The sequence below is a fragment of the Theropithecus gelada genome, chromosome 11 (genome assembly GCF_003255815.1).
Source record: "Theropithecus gelada isolate Dixy chromosome 11, Tgel_1.0, whole genome shotgun sequence".
In the NCBI taxonomy this organism is placed as follows: domain Eukaryota; kingdom Metazoa; phylum Chordata; class Mammalia; order Primates; family Cercopithecidae; genus Theropithecus; species Theropithecus gelada.
In genome coordinates, this window is record NC_037679.1 from 59,951,487 (window position 1) to 59,970,247 (window position 18,761).

Consider the following 18,761-nt stretch of genomic DNA (forward strand, 5'->3'; position numbering starts at 1 on the left):
AATATGATGTATGTTGTTATTTTGCTGAAATGCAGTCACTGCTTGTAATGCAATGGGGTACTGGCTGCAGTGATGCTGGTTCTTTGAGTGTAGTACAGTTTTACTGCTAGGTACTTTGTGGTGACTCTGCATTGCTGCCGACTTTCTCAGTTCAACCGCCTGTGAAATATCTGTTAATGCTCACTGATGTGAGGTTATTGGATCTTTATTTGCCATGAATGTACCTTGGCATATCCATCTTTCCCCTTTTCTCATTCATTGTACCAGTTGGTGCCAAACCTGATGGAAACACAAAAGTAAACCCAGACATTAAAATTAACTGGCAGGACTTGGTCCAGAATATGCTTGTATTAATTTTTAAATGATTAACTTTTAAATGAAAAACAAAGACAGTTTAAGAATTCTTGTGAAGAGCTCACAAACCCTGGTTGGAAAACGCTGAGTAACCTAAAATGCCATTCCCAGAGACATTAGTGAGACATTAAACATTAGTTAAGTAGTAGGAGGTCATTTAGGGTTCAAAGTAGGGGGATGACAAGACAAACATATAGATGAGAGAAGATTATTCTGGTGGTAAACAGGATGGAGTTCATGTGGGAGAATCTGGTATTGTAACAGAGTTAGTGGCTGTGACTATGGTCTTGACATGAGACAGAAATCAACTAGGGAGGTGGGATGAAGAGGCGGGTCTTGGGGGAGAGGGATGGAATTGCTGGCAGAACTGGTCATTGGCTGGGTATGGGGATAGTAAGTGTTCCCTGAGATTTTACCTCAGGGTGACGCAGTCTGAGCTGTTCCCAGGAACGTGGAAGTCGGGAAGAAGATGTGATGCTTATAGGTTAGATGTGTTGATTTGATATGCCTGTGAGACTTCTTACCTCAGAATGCCTCATGGGAAATTAGAAATATGGAGAACATGTTCATGAGATGAAAATATTGGCACTATCCGCACAGAGAGTTCAGTTAAATCTTTGGAAGAAGATGAGATAATAAGAGTGAGAATTAGTACGTTGTGTGTGTGTGGAGGACCAAGGACCAATCTTTGGGGGAAGCGTGGTCAGGATAGAAATAATAACAGAGGTAGGAGAACCAGGCAAGCACCTTTCTTGGAAAGCCCAGAGAATTTCTAGAAGGATAGACTGAAGAGGTTGAAAATTAAAGTCTGCCTAGGTGACATCCTGAGAGCCACGTGAGTGTGTGGTGGGATGGGAGCCACGTTGCAGAGCTCTGAATACGGAGGGAAGGGCTGTGAGTAGAAACTTCTCTTTTAAGGTACTTTTTTCATGAAAATGGAGGGGTAGATAGTGTGAGGATGATACAGTAGCTAACAGATACTTTTGGGGAGTTTTTTGCCAAGCACTGTGTTTTAACTACTTTTTCTGTATTTACTCATTTAATCCTCAAAAAGATCCTGAGGTTAAACAGTGTTATTTTCCCCCATTTTATAAATGAGGAGATGGAGTTCCTGAGAGGGTAAAGAGTTGCCTAAGGACACATGAGAGTAAGAGCTGCGATTTGAGCCCAGGTCATCAGGCTCCTATTGGATGACACTCTTGTTACCTGACATCTTGCAGACTTGGGCCAAGTGTGGCCTTCCCTGGTCCAGTCAGGTTTAGCTACCATATCAGGGTGTTGGGTTGAAATTTTCCCCCCAAAAGGTACTTTGAAATTCGAATCCCCAGTTCCTGTGATTGTGACCGTATTTGGAAATAGGGTATTTGCAGGTGTAATTAAGTTAAGATGAGGTCATTTGGACTAGGGTTGGCCCTACTCCAATGTGACTAGTGTCCTTATAAGAAGGGAAGAGACACAGAGACCATACAGGGAGAGCTCTGTGATAGTAGAGGCAGAGGTATGAGTGATACATCTCCAAGCCAAGGAATACCCTGGGATTTCTGGCAACATCAGAAGCCTGGAGAGAGACCTGGAACAGATTCTTCTCTAGAGCCTTCAGAGATAGCACAGCCCTGCTGACACCTTATTTTGGACTCGTAGCCCCCAGAACTGTGAGAAAATAAATTTATGTTGTTTTAAGCCACCGAGTTCGTGGTACTTTGTCACAGCAGCCCTAGAAAACTAACCTCTGAAGGGGAGGTAGATATGACAGATGCTTAATCTTCCCAAAAGGTGCCAGCGTAACCAGAAGGCTCTTGATTACTGCTTCAGTTCCCTGGCTCACATGGGCTAAAACGATAGGAAATTTATTATTTCACATAACAGGGACACCAGAGGCAGGCCTGTCTTTAGGATGGGTTGATTAAGCTGCTCAGTGACATTGTAAAAGGCCTTTTCCCCTATGCCTTCCTCTCTCAATTTATCTTCATGGTGGCAACCACATGGCTGTAGGGTTTCAGGAACTGCATTCAGACATGACAATGATCAGAGGGAAAGAAGCTTTGGTGCCCTCCTCAGGCCTTCGCTTGAGGAGCTGAGAAACTTTCCCCTGTAGCTCCTTGGTAGACTCCTCCTATCTCACTGGGCAGGGCTGTATCCCACGACCATCCTTGAGCCAATCATTGACAAGGGAGATGGCATTGTTTTTAGCCCTATCAGGCTCACCTGAGGCTTTGGACAGGGATGAGGAAGGGAAGGAGCCTTGTGTCCTGGGTCACAAGGCTGTGTGGGGTGGGACAGATTCCCAAATGAAGTCGTGGCTCTGTTGGGAGGCAGGAGGGGAATGATTCTGCACAGGCAACGGGCTATATCCACTGCTCACAGTCTGTCCAGTGCGAAGCACTTTTGCAATATTTATAGTAAGAACAAAAATAATTTACAACTTTAGACTCAAAGTAGTAGAGGGAGGACAGATGTATGGATCATCCAAGAGTTCTTTTCTAAAATCTCCTTTGTTTTCTTTCATTTCTTGTACTTCATTCCTTCTCTTACAAAACAGTCATCTCACACAGAAGTGTCACATTTGTGAGGGTGTTCCATTTAGGAAAATAGCATATGTGTGGATTTCCTAGTAATGTGGTTCCTAGACGAACCTATGTCTTGTTGAAAGCAGTGGGGTGAAAAAATCCAGAGAACAGAAGAAGGACTCCTAAAACTATTCTATTTATTCATGAGGTACTTGATTAGCCCCTTATTTTCTAGGTAAATTCCCATTTTAGCCATCGTATGAGAGATTTAAGAACCACATAGTTAACATTATTTTTTCTCAAGACAGCTTACAATTTGGGGTGTTCTTTCCATCTCTTTCTTCAGAGTTTTGGGTCCAGTGGGAATTGAGACCCCTGTTCCTGCTTCCCTCCCCAAGAGGGGACATGATGGTGGGTGAGGGAGGATGGGCAGGCTATCAGCGCTGCCAATGTGACATTCCTATTCTTTGCCCCTTGGGTATCAGCTGTTCCCTGGATGGTTGTCTCTTCAAAATACTGTGGTTTCATTGTTGCTTTTAAATTGAGACTCATCTATTTATATTTCATCATAATTATGCAGATCTTGTCATAGCTCATTTATATCAATAATGTGGATTAAAATATTTGCTAATGAATTCCATTTTCAGAGTAAATGATGTAGAAATTTCCTAAATAGAAAAAGACTTGTTAGCTGTGTGAACTATATTTTTTCAAAATTAAATATATGCTATAAATTAGCTATAATTTTATAAAATAAATGCTAAAATCTGAAATCTTAGAGAGTCCAAAGTTCCTTAGAGACTTTTTGTTTTTTTGGAAAAAGAACATATATTTATTTATTAAGTGTTTATGATGAATCAGATCTATATTGATATATTTAACCGCATATATTTAAGGTGCACAACATAATGTCTTGGTATACATAGTGAAATGATTACTGTAGTCAAGCAACTTGACATGACCATCATCTCACAGTTACCATTTTTAATGTGTGTGTGGTAAGAGCACCTAAAATCTACTGTTAGCAAATTTCCAGTTCACACAATATGAAGTTATTAACTCTAGTTCTCATGCTGTATATGAAATCTCTAGACTTATTCACGTTATATAACTTAATTACAACTTGGTACTTTTTTACCTCTGTCTTCTGATCCTCCCTGCTCCTGGTAATCACCAGTCTACTCTTTGTTTATATATATATATAAATCTTGATATATATATGTATATATGTAATTTATAAAGTTTATATATAAAAATCTTTATAATTTACATTATAATTTAATTTAAATTAATCTTTACAATTTATATATTTTTTCAATTCCATAATTTATATAAATTTTTATATATATAAATTTTTATATATACATATATATAAAGATTTTGTGTATAAGTGAGATCATACAGTCATTTTCTGTTATTTCACTTAGCATAATATTCCCTAGGTTCATCCAAATTCATGTTACCTTCCCCATATCCCAGACTCTATACCTAGAAAGGCTCTTTCCCCCGAACTCCGGAGGAGCACTTTCTGATCTACTTTAAAATGGCTTCTTTCATCTTGCTTTGTACTGTAGTTAGTTGTAGTTTATGGGAAAGAACATAGATTTTGGAGTCAAATCTGTGCTTAAGTTCTGCCTCTGGAACTTGATGTGGGCCAGGTTGAGATCCAGTTTTCTCATCTGTAAGACTGAAATTGTAATAGTCCCCTTGTACAATTGCTGTGAGGATTCTAGATCAGTTCTGCAAAGTTTCTAGCTTATAGTAGGACTTAAATAATTTTTTTATTATGAACACAGGTCTTATCTCCTTTCTTGATTGGACTCTGAGCTCCTTGAAGGCAGAGTGGGCACTTAGCATGTACTTGATAAACATAAGTTGATTAAGTGAACAAGATCCATCAAGAGGGATGATGCCTGCCTGTTTATTGTGAACATACATTCTTAGCCCAAGTGGCATTTGGTTTGACTAACAGCTAAGATTTTGGGGAAGTATGAAAATAATGAAAATAAGCACACTATATGGCTTTGATTGCTGCCACTCACCTAATATGTTTATCTCGCTAGGTTATGACGTTGCTGGGCCTGTGGCAATTGGGCTCACGCACTGGAAAAATCCATACGTACAAGGCAGACCCACCCTCCCATCAGATCTGCCTCTCTTCGTCTCCAAAGATGCAGGCATCCCTGTGTACCACCGATCTTTCACCCGCAAGACTGACCAGGCCACACCTTTGTCCTGTCCAGCCTCACTGTCTATCACTCCAGTGCCTTCTTACAGCAGTAGTAGCCAGGAAACCCTGAGTCAAGACACGACGGGTAAGTGTTGACTTCCTGTTGGAGATTCAGGACTGGATGTATATAAGATTCCTTCACACATTTGCCTGCTGAATAAATTGCATCTGTATTTCTGCTTGTGTGATGTGATGGACCCTGACAATACCTCTATGTTCATACTGGCTTTTATTTTCAATGAGATGGGGTCTCACTATGTTGTCCAGGCTGGTCTTGAACTCCTGGCCTCAAGCAATCCCTCCCACCCCAGCCTCCTGAATAGCTGGGACTACAGGCATGCACACCACTGTGCCCAGCTCTCACTGGCCTTTAATAGCTTTGCTATACCAGAAGGAAGGTTGAATGTGTATAGAAATATTTGACCTAAGTGCTAGTTCTGTTTGGTAAAATATTATCTAGAAATCAACTCTGAATCAAAATTCCAAGATCTGTCATATGGCTTTAAGTTATTTAATGCTGTATTTAGTGACAAGATACCTATCTTGGACTAAATTCGTGTATTCAAAAAGTCATCATCAGAAAGTCATCTTTGAATACTGTAGTTAATACCAATTCATGTTGCTCCACCAAATTGATCTATCTCAAGGGTCTGCAAACTACTGCCAAATCTGGCTGGCTACCTGTTTTTGTACAGCCCAAGAACTAAGAATAGTTTTTACGTTTTTAAATGGTTGGAAAAAAAAGTTTTTAAATAATACTTTGATACACATGAAAATTATATAAAATTCACACTTCAGTATTTATATATAAGGTTTTCCTGGGACACAGCCACACTGATTTATTTCTGTATTGTCTATGGCTGTTTTCAAATGACAGTGGCAGAGTTGAGTAATTGTGACGGAGACTGTATGTCTCACAAACCCTGAAATATTTATTATCTGGTCCTTTATAGAAAATGTTTGTTGACTGCTGATCTATGTGATCCTTGGAAGTCATGAGTTAAACAGTCAGGGCGAGAAGAATGCTTACAACATCCTGCCTTGAAATTTATCACTTACATCACCCTGGAAATAGCTGCAGAAATGGCCATGCAAGAATGGCCAATTAATTGTTTTTATTTCTAAAATCTGAGTTGGAGGTTTAAATTATGCAAAATCTATCCTGCCATGTTTTCCTTCTATAGATATAGCACTTAGAGATAATGGTTTAGTCAGCCAAATCCAATGTGTAATTCTGGTTCTGGAAATAAATCTTTGAATGTTGGGATACTGCGACACTCAACAATTCATAGATGCTGCCACCTAGAGGTAAGATGCTGAAGTTGCAGAAGTTCCAGATTATCAAAACTAATCTTCAAAGCAATAGATTGCAGACATCACTAAATGTTGAGAATCAGCATTGCACTTGTTAAAAATGAAGATTCCTGGGTCTTACCCCAGGGGATGCTGTGTCCATGGCACAGGGTGAGCTTCAGCAATCTGCATTTGGCAGGCTTTCCTTCCTGGGATTTTCTTTCCTGCGGTTCCCATACATACCTTTAGGACCCCCTCCAAAGCTCTTTAGTCAAATGACTGAATTGAAATAGCAGGGATTGGTATTGAAGAGCACTGGGGAACATTTGCATACCATCAGTTCTGCACATGGCAAAAGTAACCATCTTTCTGACTGTCCTTGTTGAAGGTCAGTTTGACAGCAGAAAAAATCACTATCTGGGACTTGAAAATGTTTCTGTATAGTAAGTTTAAAATCTTCTGGGTTTTGCTTTTATTGTGAAGGAAAGCTGACTCTGCTTGCTTTAGTTTAATAAAATCAGAAGTCAATATATAAAGTACCTCCTTTGCCCAGGGTAGCTGAAAGGTTATGGCATTTTTTGGCAAAAAGAGGTGTGAAATGGCAGCTGCCAGATTAACATTTTATCATGGTTCCCTTAGTTGACTTTTTTCCTCCTCCATAGAGCACTATACTCAGAGTTGATCTGATTTTTGGAAGAGGTTTCTATGTTTAACTTGTGGGTTTTCACAAACAAAAGCCTATAATTCTCTTCATTCCTGGGAACTTTCCATTAGCAATAAAATATGATTTTTTTCCAGGCAACTGCTTATTATTATTCTTACTATTTGTAGCCTAACAAAGTAAGCCTGGATATCCAAATATATACTACACAAGCATGTGATAATCATTTTATCATAGAAAGTTATAGATGCTGGTATAGCTTCTGTAAGTCTCAACAATGATTATGTGTAGGCCAATTATTACATTTATTTGATTTCTTTCAACAATTTGTTGATTTTAATACGTATTTTTGTGTGAAAACTTCTAGTTTTCTTTTTGTGTTTTAAAGAATAAAGTTTAATTTTATTTTGTTTTAAAAATACAGTTAATTTTATTGCTCATTTATACTTAATTTTTTGTTTCTGTGGCTAGTTAGAAGAAAACTCTGAGGTGAGATAAGTCAGTTCAATTATGCTAGGATACCCTACAAATTTCAGACTTTGCCAGACATTCCTTCATAATTCTCAGCTATCTCTCTTCTCTATAAACTTTGGGATTGATATAGAGGAGCTGACGAGTTTTAGGCACAATATAACTGTACAATTATTTATGGATTGTGAGAATTTTCTTGTTTAAGAATTTCCCAAACACATTTTAAAATCATTTTTCTATTTTATAAATCCCACCATTCTGCAATCCTAGAAAGAATGATTAATAGCAGAACACTAACTAAATGACTAGAGCTTCTTGAGCTCTCATTTTATTTATCTGTGTTAACTGTTGTCACCATCCTATTCCATCATCCTCTCCCTTCATTGTGTGACTAACTTCTACAGTAGATTCTCTTCTGTTAGACTTTACTTAACCCTGCTTGTCACCTTATGCAGTGAACAACTTGTGAAACTGCATAGTGGTCCTGAATGTAGTTCTTCCTTATGACAGAAAAACTGTCTCCCGTGTCTGGCGTGCTCCATCCATCCATCCATCCATCCATCCATCCATCCATCCATCCAATATATAGTAAGTTACCACTCCATGTTATGTATTGTGATAAGTCCTTGGGAGAGAAAGTTAAGTAAGGCATCATGCCCAACTCAGGAGCTGAGAGTCTAGTGGAGGAGGCAGACAAGTAAGCCAGGCATTCTAATTCAGTGTGGTGTTAAGATAGATGATTTCACAAGATGTGATCACACACACATTTTTGTTTTAAATTATTTAATTAATATGTTATTAAAATGCTAATAGCATTAAAATATTTTAAATATTTAACTAAAATATTAGTAAAAATACATTGAATGCAGAATGTATTATTAAATTATTTCTTCAATGAAAAGAAGATACATTTGAGAGAACCATAGGAGGAAAGCTTGGAAATGATCTCTATCTCAGAGACTTTTAGTAGGTTTAACATACAATTTTTAAAGTAGTAAATGATGGTAGTATTTAATTGATATTAAATTTGTTACAAATAATTCATAAGCTTTGGTTTAAGAGAAAACTAATTAGAAACTTTACACTTCAAAAAGTTGCTACTAGATGCTGGACTTTGGGATATACTATAAGAATTCTGGTTAAATCAAGAAATATTTTGAGGACAAAAATAAGGCATGAAAGGTATTTTAAAAATTAAAATGGAAATAACTCCTTCATGCTTAGTAAATGTCACATAAAAAGAGTAAAACTATGTTTTCACTTTATTTCCTTCCAATTTTTATTTTAGGTTTCGGGGTATACATGCAGGTTTGCTACATGGCCAAATTGCATTTCGTTTGGGTTTGTTATACAAATTATTTAATCACCCAGGTAGTGAGCATAGTACCTTATAGGTAGTTTTTCAATCCTCACCCTCCTCCCAACCTCCACTCTCAAGTAGGCCTTGGTGTCTATTATTCCCTTCCGTGTGTCCATGTTAACATGCAATTTTTGATAACCAAGATGTGTACCTTCCATGACCACTACCACCCCCACCTTACAACTTCTCTTTCTAGTCATTCCTGTATCCCCAGCTGATCCTCAATCATTCCCTTCCTTTCTATCTAATCCCTGGCTGTATACTGATGCCCTCAAAGTCATATTTTCATGTCCGATTTCTCTGACAAGTTTTACATGTGTGTATATACATATACTGCCTACTGGAACTTTCAACCTGGATGTATCCCAGACTATTGAAACTTACATACTCCAAATGGAACTTCCTTCTGGTAGCTCTCAAAGTTGAATTTATTATTCTATTTAATGCTAGCATAGTCTCATTGTGTTAGTTTGGACTGCCATAGCAAATACACAATTGGGTGGCTTAAATAACAAATGTTTATTTCTCATGGAAAAGAAAAAAAAGAGGCTAGGAAGTCCAAGATTAGGATACTGACAGATTTGTCATCTGGTGAGCACTGTCTTCCTGGTTTCTAGCTGGCTAGTCTTGTCACTATACCCTCACAGGATAGAATGAGAGTGAGCTGGCCCTCTGGCTTCTTCTTATAAGGACACTAAGCCCATTCATGAGGGCTCCACCCTCATAACCTAATCACCTCCCAAAGTCCCTACCTCCAAATGCCATCATGCTGTAATTAGAATTCCAACATATGAATATTGGAGAGACACAAACATTCAGTTAATTGCATCATCCACAGTACTAATCCAGTTTTTTGGATTAACCCCCTCATGCTTAACCTTCTGCTGGCCATCAGCCTCTACAGCCAGCTGGCTAACATATTAATTACATCTATTTTAGAAATATTGGTACTTCAGAGCTTCCTTTCCATCCCTGCTGACATTTCAGCTCAAACTCTCACCATCTCTGCCTAGACTAGTGCTGCTAGCAGTCTTGTTACAAGTCTCCCTGCATCTTAATTCTTCCATGACCATAGTTTAGCTTTCCCAATTCATCTCTGTCCCTTCTTCTTTCCCTCACTCCCTCTCACTTTCTCTCTCTCCCTTCCTCCCTCTCTCCTTCTCTCTTTTCCTCTTTCTCTCTCCCTCCCTCTCCCACCTTTTCTTCCTCCTTTTCCACCTCCTCCTGCCCTCCACTTGAAAATCTCTGTTGCTTCTCCATTGACAATAGAATAAAGTCTAAACACTTCGTACATGGTACAGGTGCATGAGGGCCTTCCTAACTAACTTTAGCTGACTCTCCAGCATCTCTCACCATTCTGTACAGATGCGTTGGCACAGTACTTACACTTGATTCTTTACTGTTTGCTAAAAGCTCATAATTTGGCATGTCTGTGTCATCCACTTTGATACCTTTCCTTACATTCTCCTCCTAGAACATTCTTATTCTTCAAACTCAGTTAAGAGTTTCCTCTGTGAATTCTTTCCCTTTTTGCCTCAGCATATTTTGTTCTTTCTGTTTCCGTTGGCAATTCTTATGCACATATTGAATTTTGCTCTTACTGTACTTCAATACAGTTTTTTCATATGGCTATCACAATAGATGTAAATAAAGTTCTTGAGTTAGGAATTAATAGTTTGATCATGTACTTGTTTGCTCAGTACAGAGCTTGGCATGTAGGAAGTATGTTTTCTATGACCATTGAAACTGCATATTAGACACAGTTGAAGAGAGAATTAGGCCTGGAAGATAGATCTGAAGAAATTACCCCATTATCAGTACAAAGATATACAAGATACAAAAACAAGAAGGAGGAGGTTGAAATGTAGAAAGCAGAATGAAAAAGCTCAACATCCATTTAATAGAAATTCTGTTCTGCATTAAAAGAATAGAACATATATATATGAGGAATGTTTAAAAAGGCAATGGCTGGAAGTTTCCCCATAATTGATGAGGAGACACAAATTCTTCGATGTAAGAAGCATGATGAGTGCCAAATAGAATAAATAAAAATATATCCATATGTAAATATATGGTGAGTCAGCAAAAATCAGAAACATCTTATAAATAACTTGAGAGAAAAGACAGATTACCTGCAAGTGAGAAACAAATTGATTACCTGCAAAGTGAGAAACAGGTAGTAATGACAGGCTGGAAAACAGCAGCTTGATATCTTCAAAGTGCTGAAGGAAATGAAGGTCAATTCAGAATTCCAGATGGAGCTAAGTGATCACTGGAGAGGGAGGTCAGCATAAGAAAATTTTTGGAAAAAGACTGGGAAAATGTATTCTATGTAGACCACCTGAAAGAATGACTAAACAACCTAGTTTAGAAAAGAAGGGTCTTGGCTGGGCATGGTGGTTCACGCCTATAATCTCAGCATTTTGGGAGGCTGAGGCAGGCAGATCATCTGAGGTCAGGAGTTCAAGACCAGCCTGGCCAACATGGCAAAACCCCATCTCTACTAAAATACAAAAATTAGCCGAATGTGATGTCATGCACCTGTAATCCTAGCTCTTTGGGAAGCTAAGCTATGAGATTGCTTGAACCTGGTAGGCGGAGGCTGCGGTGAGCTGAGATGGTGCCACTGCACCCCAGCCTGAGCAACAGAGCGAGACTCTGTCTCAAAAAAAAAAAAAAAAAAAAAAAAAAAAGATCTTGAATCTAGAAGAAACGATGAAATACTAAGAAAAATATGTATATAAAAATTCAAAAGATCCTGCTTAGAAGAATGATTTTTCAAGCAGGGATGATGTTGTTTCACAGGGGACATTTGGCAATGTCTGGGGATATTTTTGGTTGACACAACTGGGCAGGAAGTATCACAGGCATCTAGTGGGTGGACACCAGGGATACTGCTAAACATCCTACATGCAGAAGACGTGGTCCCTAACTCATTGTCCCATGTTCATTGTCAATTCTTAACTCTCCTTCCTCCCTGGGAGTTTCTTGTCCTGTGTGTAGTACCTTGCCCTTGCAATAGGTCCCCTCCTTTAGGGCATTCCCAGGGTTCTTGTTTCTCTCTTAGGGCCGTCCTTGGTGAAGATGATTAGCACCTTTGATTTCCCCTTTCTCAGGTTTCTGTGTTCTTTAGCTGTCCGTAAATTGTATCTCATGCTGCACTTAGGCCTTTCTTTTTAACTAATACCAGTTTCTTAACCCTGGTACTGTGGACATTTTGGGCTGAATAATTCTTAGCTGTGGGGTTTGTCCTGTGCATTGTAGGATGTTTAGCAGCATCCCTGGCCTGCACCCAACAGATGTCAGTTGTGACGGCCAAAAAAAGTTTTCAGACATTGCCATATGTATGCTTGCAGGCGAAATCACCCCTAGTTGAGAACCACTGACTTACACCAAAGTCTGATCCTGTTCTCTGAAGCTCTGCTTAGTGGCAGTAGTCTGGTACCTTAAGTATTGATAATGGGTTCATGGGTTTTAATGCATTTGATCCTATTTTAGCAAGGGCCTTTTGCAAACCATACCCTAATCAAAAACATGGGGGGAATTTTTTTCCAAAGAGGAAGATTTTTTTCCCCTTGAGACTACTGGTAACACCTTTGTCCTCTGTATGTGTTCAAGACCATTGGTAATCTCCCTGCATTTCCATAGGCAGGAATCATTGAGAACTCTTCCCTTTACCTTGTGCCCTCCTTCCCTGGCCTCACCATCTTCCCTTTAGTGGTCTTCTGGTGGGATTGTGTTTTTAAAAAAGAATGCTAGGCTAGGCACAGTGGCTCATGCCTGAAATCCCAGCATTTTGGGAGGCTGAGGTGGGTGGATCACAAGGTCAGGAGTTTGAGACAAGCCTGGCCAAGATGGTGAAACCCTGTCTCTACTAAAAATACAAACATTAGCTGGGTATGGTGGCATGCTCCTGTAGTCCCAGCTACCCGGGAGGCTGAGGCAGGAGAATCGCTTGAACCTGGGAGGCAAAGGTTGCAGTGAGTCAAGATTGCGCCACTGCACTCCAGCCTGGGCAACAAAAGCATAACTCTGTCTTAAAAACAAACAAACACACAAACAAACAAAACACTAATGAATTCCAAACATTCCTTATGGACTTTACAAACATGTTCCTCATTTGTGAAAAGGAGAGGAGTTGAGAAATGACTATCTTCTGTTCCAGATCAATTCCCAGGAGCCTAGCTTTTGCCTATGCACCTAAAGTCTGAGCAGAGCATCGTGTCTTGTCTTGAGGGGGAAGGTGTTCACTCACCTTTTCTGGTGACCTTACCGAGCTTACTGGTACTCCATATATGCAAGCTCTGAAAACTTAGGTGCCCAATGTTATGTTGCTGTGACTTTGCCTGGGGTATAGAGTACCTTAGAAGAGGTGCCCATTTGGTAGCATGAATTCAATGTCTTTCAACAAATTGTTACCAGATATTTTCAGAACTGATGCCAACGGAAACAGAGGTTTGATTTCAGAGATAGAGTGCTGCAAACAGTGACCCTGCAACCTGAGCGACTGATGTGACCACGAGATGCAGAGTAATTGGACCTCACCAGGAGACTCGTGTGTTCCCTTATAGAGAAGCCCAGAGACACTCCTTGACCTGTCCCTGCTTGCACACCGTGTGCCCAGCCAGCCTGAGCCTTTCTGCTAGAGTGTTAGTTCAGCTAAATCCGTGTCACAGAGTAAAGGAAGACCAGGTACCCTCTACAAAAACCAGAGAAATATAAATTAGAAAGTCTCTAAACCATTATATTTAAAGTGGGTTTCTTCTAGAGAACACAGAGTTGGGTCTAGTGTTTTTATCCATTCTGACAATTTCTTTTAATTGATGTCGTTAGAGCATTCACAAGTAAAGTGATGACTGGCATAGTTGAATTAGTATCTACTATGTTTGTAACCATTTTCTATTATTGCATTTGTTCGTTTCTCTTTTTCCTACTTTTTCTCTTGCCTTTTCTGATTTTAATTGAGCATTGTATATGATTTTTAAAAAATGGAATGTCATCTTCCTACTGCCGTCTCTGCCTTTAAAAATTTCCCTTTTGTCAAAGTAGCCCTGAAGGGGTATTTAGATTTTAATCATATGTTATGGAATAAATTTCCTGGTTTGGTTTACATGGAGTGTGAATATGAGGGTTAACTTACTTAAGTTAAGATATTGTAACAAGTAGGGCATTTTTATGCATTTTGAAAGGTGATTTGTGGTTTCCTAAGATGCTGGCTGGGTAGAAGATGTCACAGTGGAAGGGAAGGCGAATTTCAGTTGAGGCTCTTCAGGTGAGGGACCAGCGTTCCAAGCAGCAGGACGGTGTGCAAAGGCTGATTCCAGAAGACCTGGGGGTAAATGTCTCCTTCACACTGAGGTTGAGTGCTGAATGTGTCATCAATGGAGGTATTGCCGCACAGGGTGGCTGGGTTCTCTGGGGCTGTTACTCCGGTCTTCCATGGTACATTCCATGTGTTAATGGACATTTATGAGCAAGCCCAGAATTTTAACCTCTGTGTATACTACTTCTCAATGAAAAACTAAGTTGGGAACTGCCTGTACTTTAGAACTAAGAGAATCTTTGGAAACATTCATTTTGACAAGAGCGTTGGCTAAGAGAAATACATTGCTGAGCTTTCTTCAAATTTCCTGTTTTCCTAAACTTGCCTATACTGTTCTTTTCAGAATTCAAGAATGTTTCCTGTTGTTTAATTACTGATTCCAGCAGTCCTGTTAATTCTTTCTCCATGTGTGCTGGTTATTTAGTTTTACAAGATTGAAAACACCAATGAATCAGAGAATGATTGGTGACAAAGAAATGATGAAGACAAAGTCAATTTAATGATGTAGCTATTAAGTTACCTGGGGATTTCTAATATAAGAGACTGAAGAACTTGAATAAAAGCTGTGTTGAATCTGATTTGCAAATAATTATATATTTTAAAATCAGATGGCTTTAAGATGCTCCAATAAAGTCATCCATCTTCCAGTCATCTAAACTCTTCCACTCAAAGTGTGGTCCACAAGAGCTAAGAGAGCCTGAGTTCGGATTTAACAGTATCGTCCAAAAGGGATAATGCAAGGGACATTTTAGAGATAGCTTCAATAGCACTCTGTAATTAATGGGATGTGATATATGACTGAATGGATATCCCATATATTTTCAATAAAGTTAAAAAGTGATACTGAAGCTTCGTAGTTTAGGCCAGTGATTCTCAAACTTTAATGTTAATGTAAGCCCACTGGACTTCTTGTTAAACTGCAGATCCTCATCCAGTAGGTCTGGGCAAGGGGTGGTGAGATTTTGCATTTTTTTTTTCTTTTTTCTTTCTTTCTTTTTTTTCAGACAGTCTCACTGCATCACCCAGGCTGTAGTGCAGTGGCATGATCTCGGCTCACTGCAACTTCTGCCTCCTGGATTCAAGCACTTCTTGTGCCTCAGTGTTCCTAGTAGCTGAAATAACAGGCGTGTACCACCACACCTGGCTAATTTTTTTTTTTTTGTACTTTTAATAGAGACAGGGTTTCATCACGTTGTTCAGGCTAGTCTTGAACTCCTGACCTCAAGTTATTCGCCTGCCTCGGCCTCTCAAAGTGCTAGGATTACATGCATGAGCCACCGTGCATGGCCTAGATTCTGCATTTCTAACAAGCTTCCAAGTGATGCCCATGCTGTCAGTCATGGAGCTTGGAATTTAGTACAGGACACAGGTAACAAAAAATATTATACCAAATAATTTATGGTCACTAACAGGCAGGTGCTTTGACAGACAGGAATAATCCTCTTCTTAAAGATTCTTGGCAATATTATTTTTATATTGTTTTTATCAAAACACACCTCTGAGTTCCCAAAATAGCACTCCATAGAGAACATTTTCTTTACCACCAGTTGTAAGTGGGAAGTCTGCTTATGCTCTGTTACAGGAATATTATTTGTCTGTGATGTATAAGTATCTTAATGTTTCCATAGACATTGTTTTGATATTAAACACCAAATGAAAATCCCAACAACCATGGTACTGACTCAAGAGGGAGCTTAACTGTCTTAGTTCTGGTTCTCTGGGAAATAGATTTTGAACCAGAGATGTGCACGCAAGAAGTTTCCTGGGGAGAGTCATTGGGATCAGTGTGTATGGTGTGGTGTGTGTGGGGTGGATGGAGGGAAGGAAGCATAACCAGGCAGAGGGAAGATATAAACTGTGATGATGCACAAACACAGCCTTAGCCCTCACACAGGGACACCTGGAGCTGGAACAGTCCTTCAACATTGTCCCACAACAAAGCTATTGTACCCTGCCATCATTGCCTGGATGCAAGCTGCCACAAGGAATGAATGTGACCCTGGGGAATTCTCTTTGCGGGGAGTTTCCCAAGAAACATTCAGCTGAGAGCCATCAGCAGCTGGGGGAGTACCATGGGGCCCACAGCATCCATGACATCACCTCATGGAAGTGAAGTGACTAGGAAGATGTACACGGGAAAGCAAGTCAGAGAGCATGATGGAATTCTCAGTTCGACCACAAGCATGGAAAATCTCCACCAACCTTTGCTGAGACGGGGAGATGACTGGCAACCTGTATGGTGTCAAGGTGCTGAGCCGAAGTAGGCCAGGGTTTTGGAGTGCTGGCTCATAAGAGTTCATCTACCGGCTTTGTAGACACCAGTGGACTTGTGGACCATTCTGCTAGCTAAGGGCAAGTAGTGGATCATGGCTCTGAGGTCTAGGGAGAAAAAGGCCCAGAATCTGAGCAGGCTTTCCAACCCCCAGGAACTGCTGAGTACCTGGATTCTGGTTCAGTTTGTAGTTCTCTCCAGCAAAGAGGCACCGAACAGATTGGGTAACACCCTCTGGTCACTATTCCTTCTAGTTATGCGGGTACATGTTTTGGAAACTGTACAGTTTTTGTCTTTTCCAGGCAAATAAGGATACAACTAATTTGTGGTCGTAATTGGAGAATGGAATAGTTGGCCCACTTTCCTTGTCCCAGGTTGTGTAACTCATACTCATTTATTCAGCAGCTATTTATTGAGTGCCTACTTTGTGCCCAGTACTATGTTAGGTGCTGGGTGTCCTGGAGTGACCCAAGCCAACAAGGCTCCTTTATTATGGAATGACAGTGGGATAGGCTAGTAGAAGAGAGAGAGATGAAATAATCATCCAAATAAGGAAATTTCATTAGCTCAGTGAAGGCAAAGGACACTATTAGGGGGTGTATAGAGAGGGCATTTAATTTGGATTTTGAAGATGGGGAAAGACTGAGGATGTGGTAGTAATTTGAGAGAGATCTCAAGAATGTGTTGGAGCTGGCGAAGATATAGTTGGAATGTGGAATAGGAGACAAAGACCTGGCTTGTCTTCTCAGCTTTGTGACTTATCGTGTTACCTTCACACTAAAGACTTAACTTCTTGGAGCCTCAATTTCTTCATCTGTAAAATGGTGCGGTTATAAGACTCAAATGAGATAAAATAGGCAAAAGTGTTTTTCAAATCCTAAAATGTTAGTGAAAGCAACTTTTCCTATTAATTATTCTAGCCCATGGATTCCTTCTCTCCCTTCTCTTAACTGTCTCCTCCTCATATTTCCTGTGCTGGGCTTTGATGCTGAAGTTTAGTTAGTAGTAAAATGCTATGTAGTTACCTTCTTTTAGCCTGTGGCTTTCAACATTTTTGAACAATACCTAAAGTAAGAAACATTTGTGTATTTTGACCTACAACTACTACTGCTACTACTACTTCTCCTTCCCTTCCTTCCTCCCTCTCCCTCTTACACACACGCACAAACCTGAAAAAAATATTTAGGAAATAATTCTTATTATTTGTTATATACTCTGATATTTTTCATTCCATTCCATTCTGTTCCCCAAAATGTACAAGTCAAGATCCATTAAATAGATGTCACTGCTTATGAATGAATTGCAACTCATAATTTGAACAATGTTGATTTAGATAATATAATACCTGAAATCCTTTGGAAACCTTATAGGGGTCACACAATTTTTTTTTAATGTGGGTGTGTGTGAGGTCTGTTGTACAAGGAAATTACTTCTCTTTGAGACTGATTATTATTAATGTTCATTTCAAAACATCTATGGTGCCTATGGCAATGAGACTGTCTCTCAGAGTTGGCAAAGATGTGATCCCTCAAAAGGGCTCTGTATTCCCTATAGTTCTGACATCTCTGAGTCAGCAAAGAACTGTGGCAAAGGATCTATATCCATTAACCATTACTATGATGATACTGCATACCAAACAACCCCAAAACCTCAGTGGCATACAGGATTAAGATGTACTTATTTATCTAGAATCAGCTGGGGCTTGGCCAGAGCTCTGCTGATCTTGGCTGGGCTCACTCAGTATCTTGGAGTTGGCTGGCCCTTGACTGATCTAGGTTGTCCTCAGTGGGAGCAACTGGGATGACTCAGCTGTGCTCCATAAGTCTCTCCTCTTCCAGTAGGCATAGGAATGTGCTTTCTGGCACATTCTCATGGCAGTGGTGGAGGTACCAGAGAAGGGGCCAGTCCAATCATGCAAGCACTTCAAGCTTCTGATGGCAGCGTATTTGCTAGTAGTTCATAAGCCAAAGCCCTGCCACATGGTTGAGCCCAAAATTAAGGATGGGGCAGAATGTCTTATTCTCAGTGGAGCAACACTGCTAAGTCACATGATGAAAGGCTGTGGAATTAGGGAACTGTGAATAATTGGGGCCAAGGACACAATCTGTCATAGCCTCTCTATCTCATGTACATGATCTCTTTCACCCCAAAGAGGCCATTTTTTTCAAGTGGGCTCAGATCTGAGTCCTTTGCACTGGGCCAGGAATATTTATCTGAAAGAGACATCATGCTTTCCTCCTCATACCCTGGGTAGATTGTCCTCCTTTTACCTATTCCAACCTGAAGTTGC

The 18,761-nt window shown here is 39.8% G+C and overlaps 1 protein-coding gene across 1 annotated transcript in view; it reads left to right on the plus strand.

Moving 5' to 3' along the window:
- Window positions 1-18,761, plus strand: part of ANO4 (anoctamin 4) — a 408,206-nt gene that overhangs the window by 19,209 nt on the left and 370,236 nt on the right. Inside the window, exon 3 of the mRNA XM_025401960.1 lies at window positions 4,925-5,176. The gene's annotated coding sequence lies outside the window, so the exon portion shown is untranslated. The remainder of the gene's footprint in view (window positions 1-4,924; window positions 5,177-18,761) is intronic.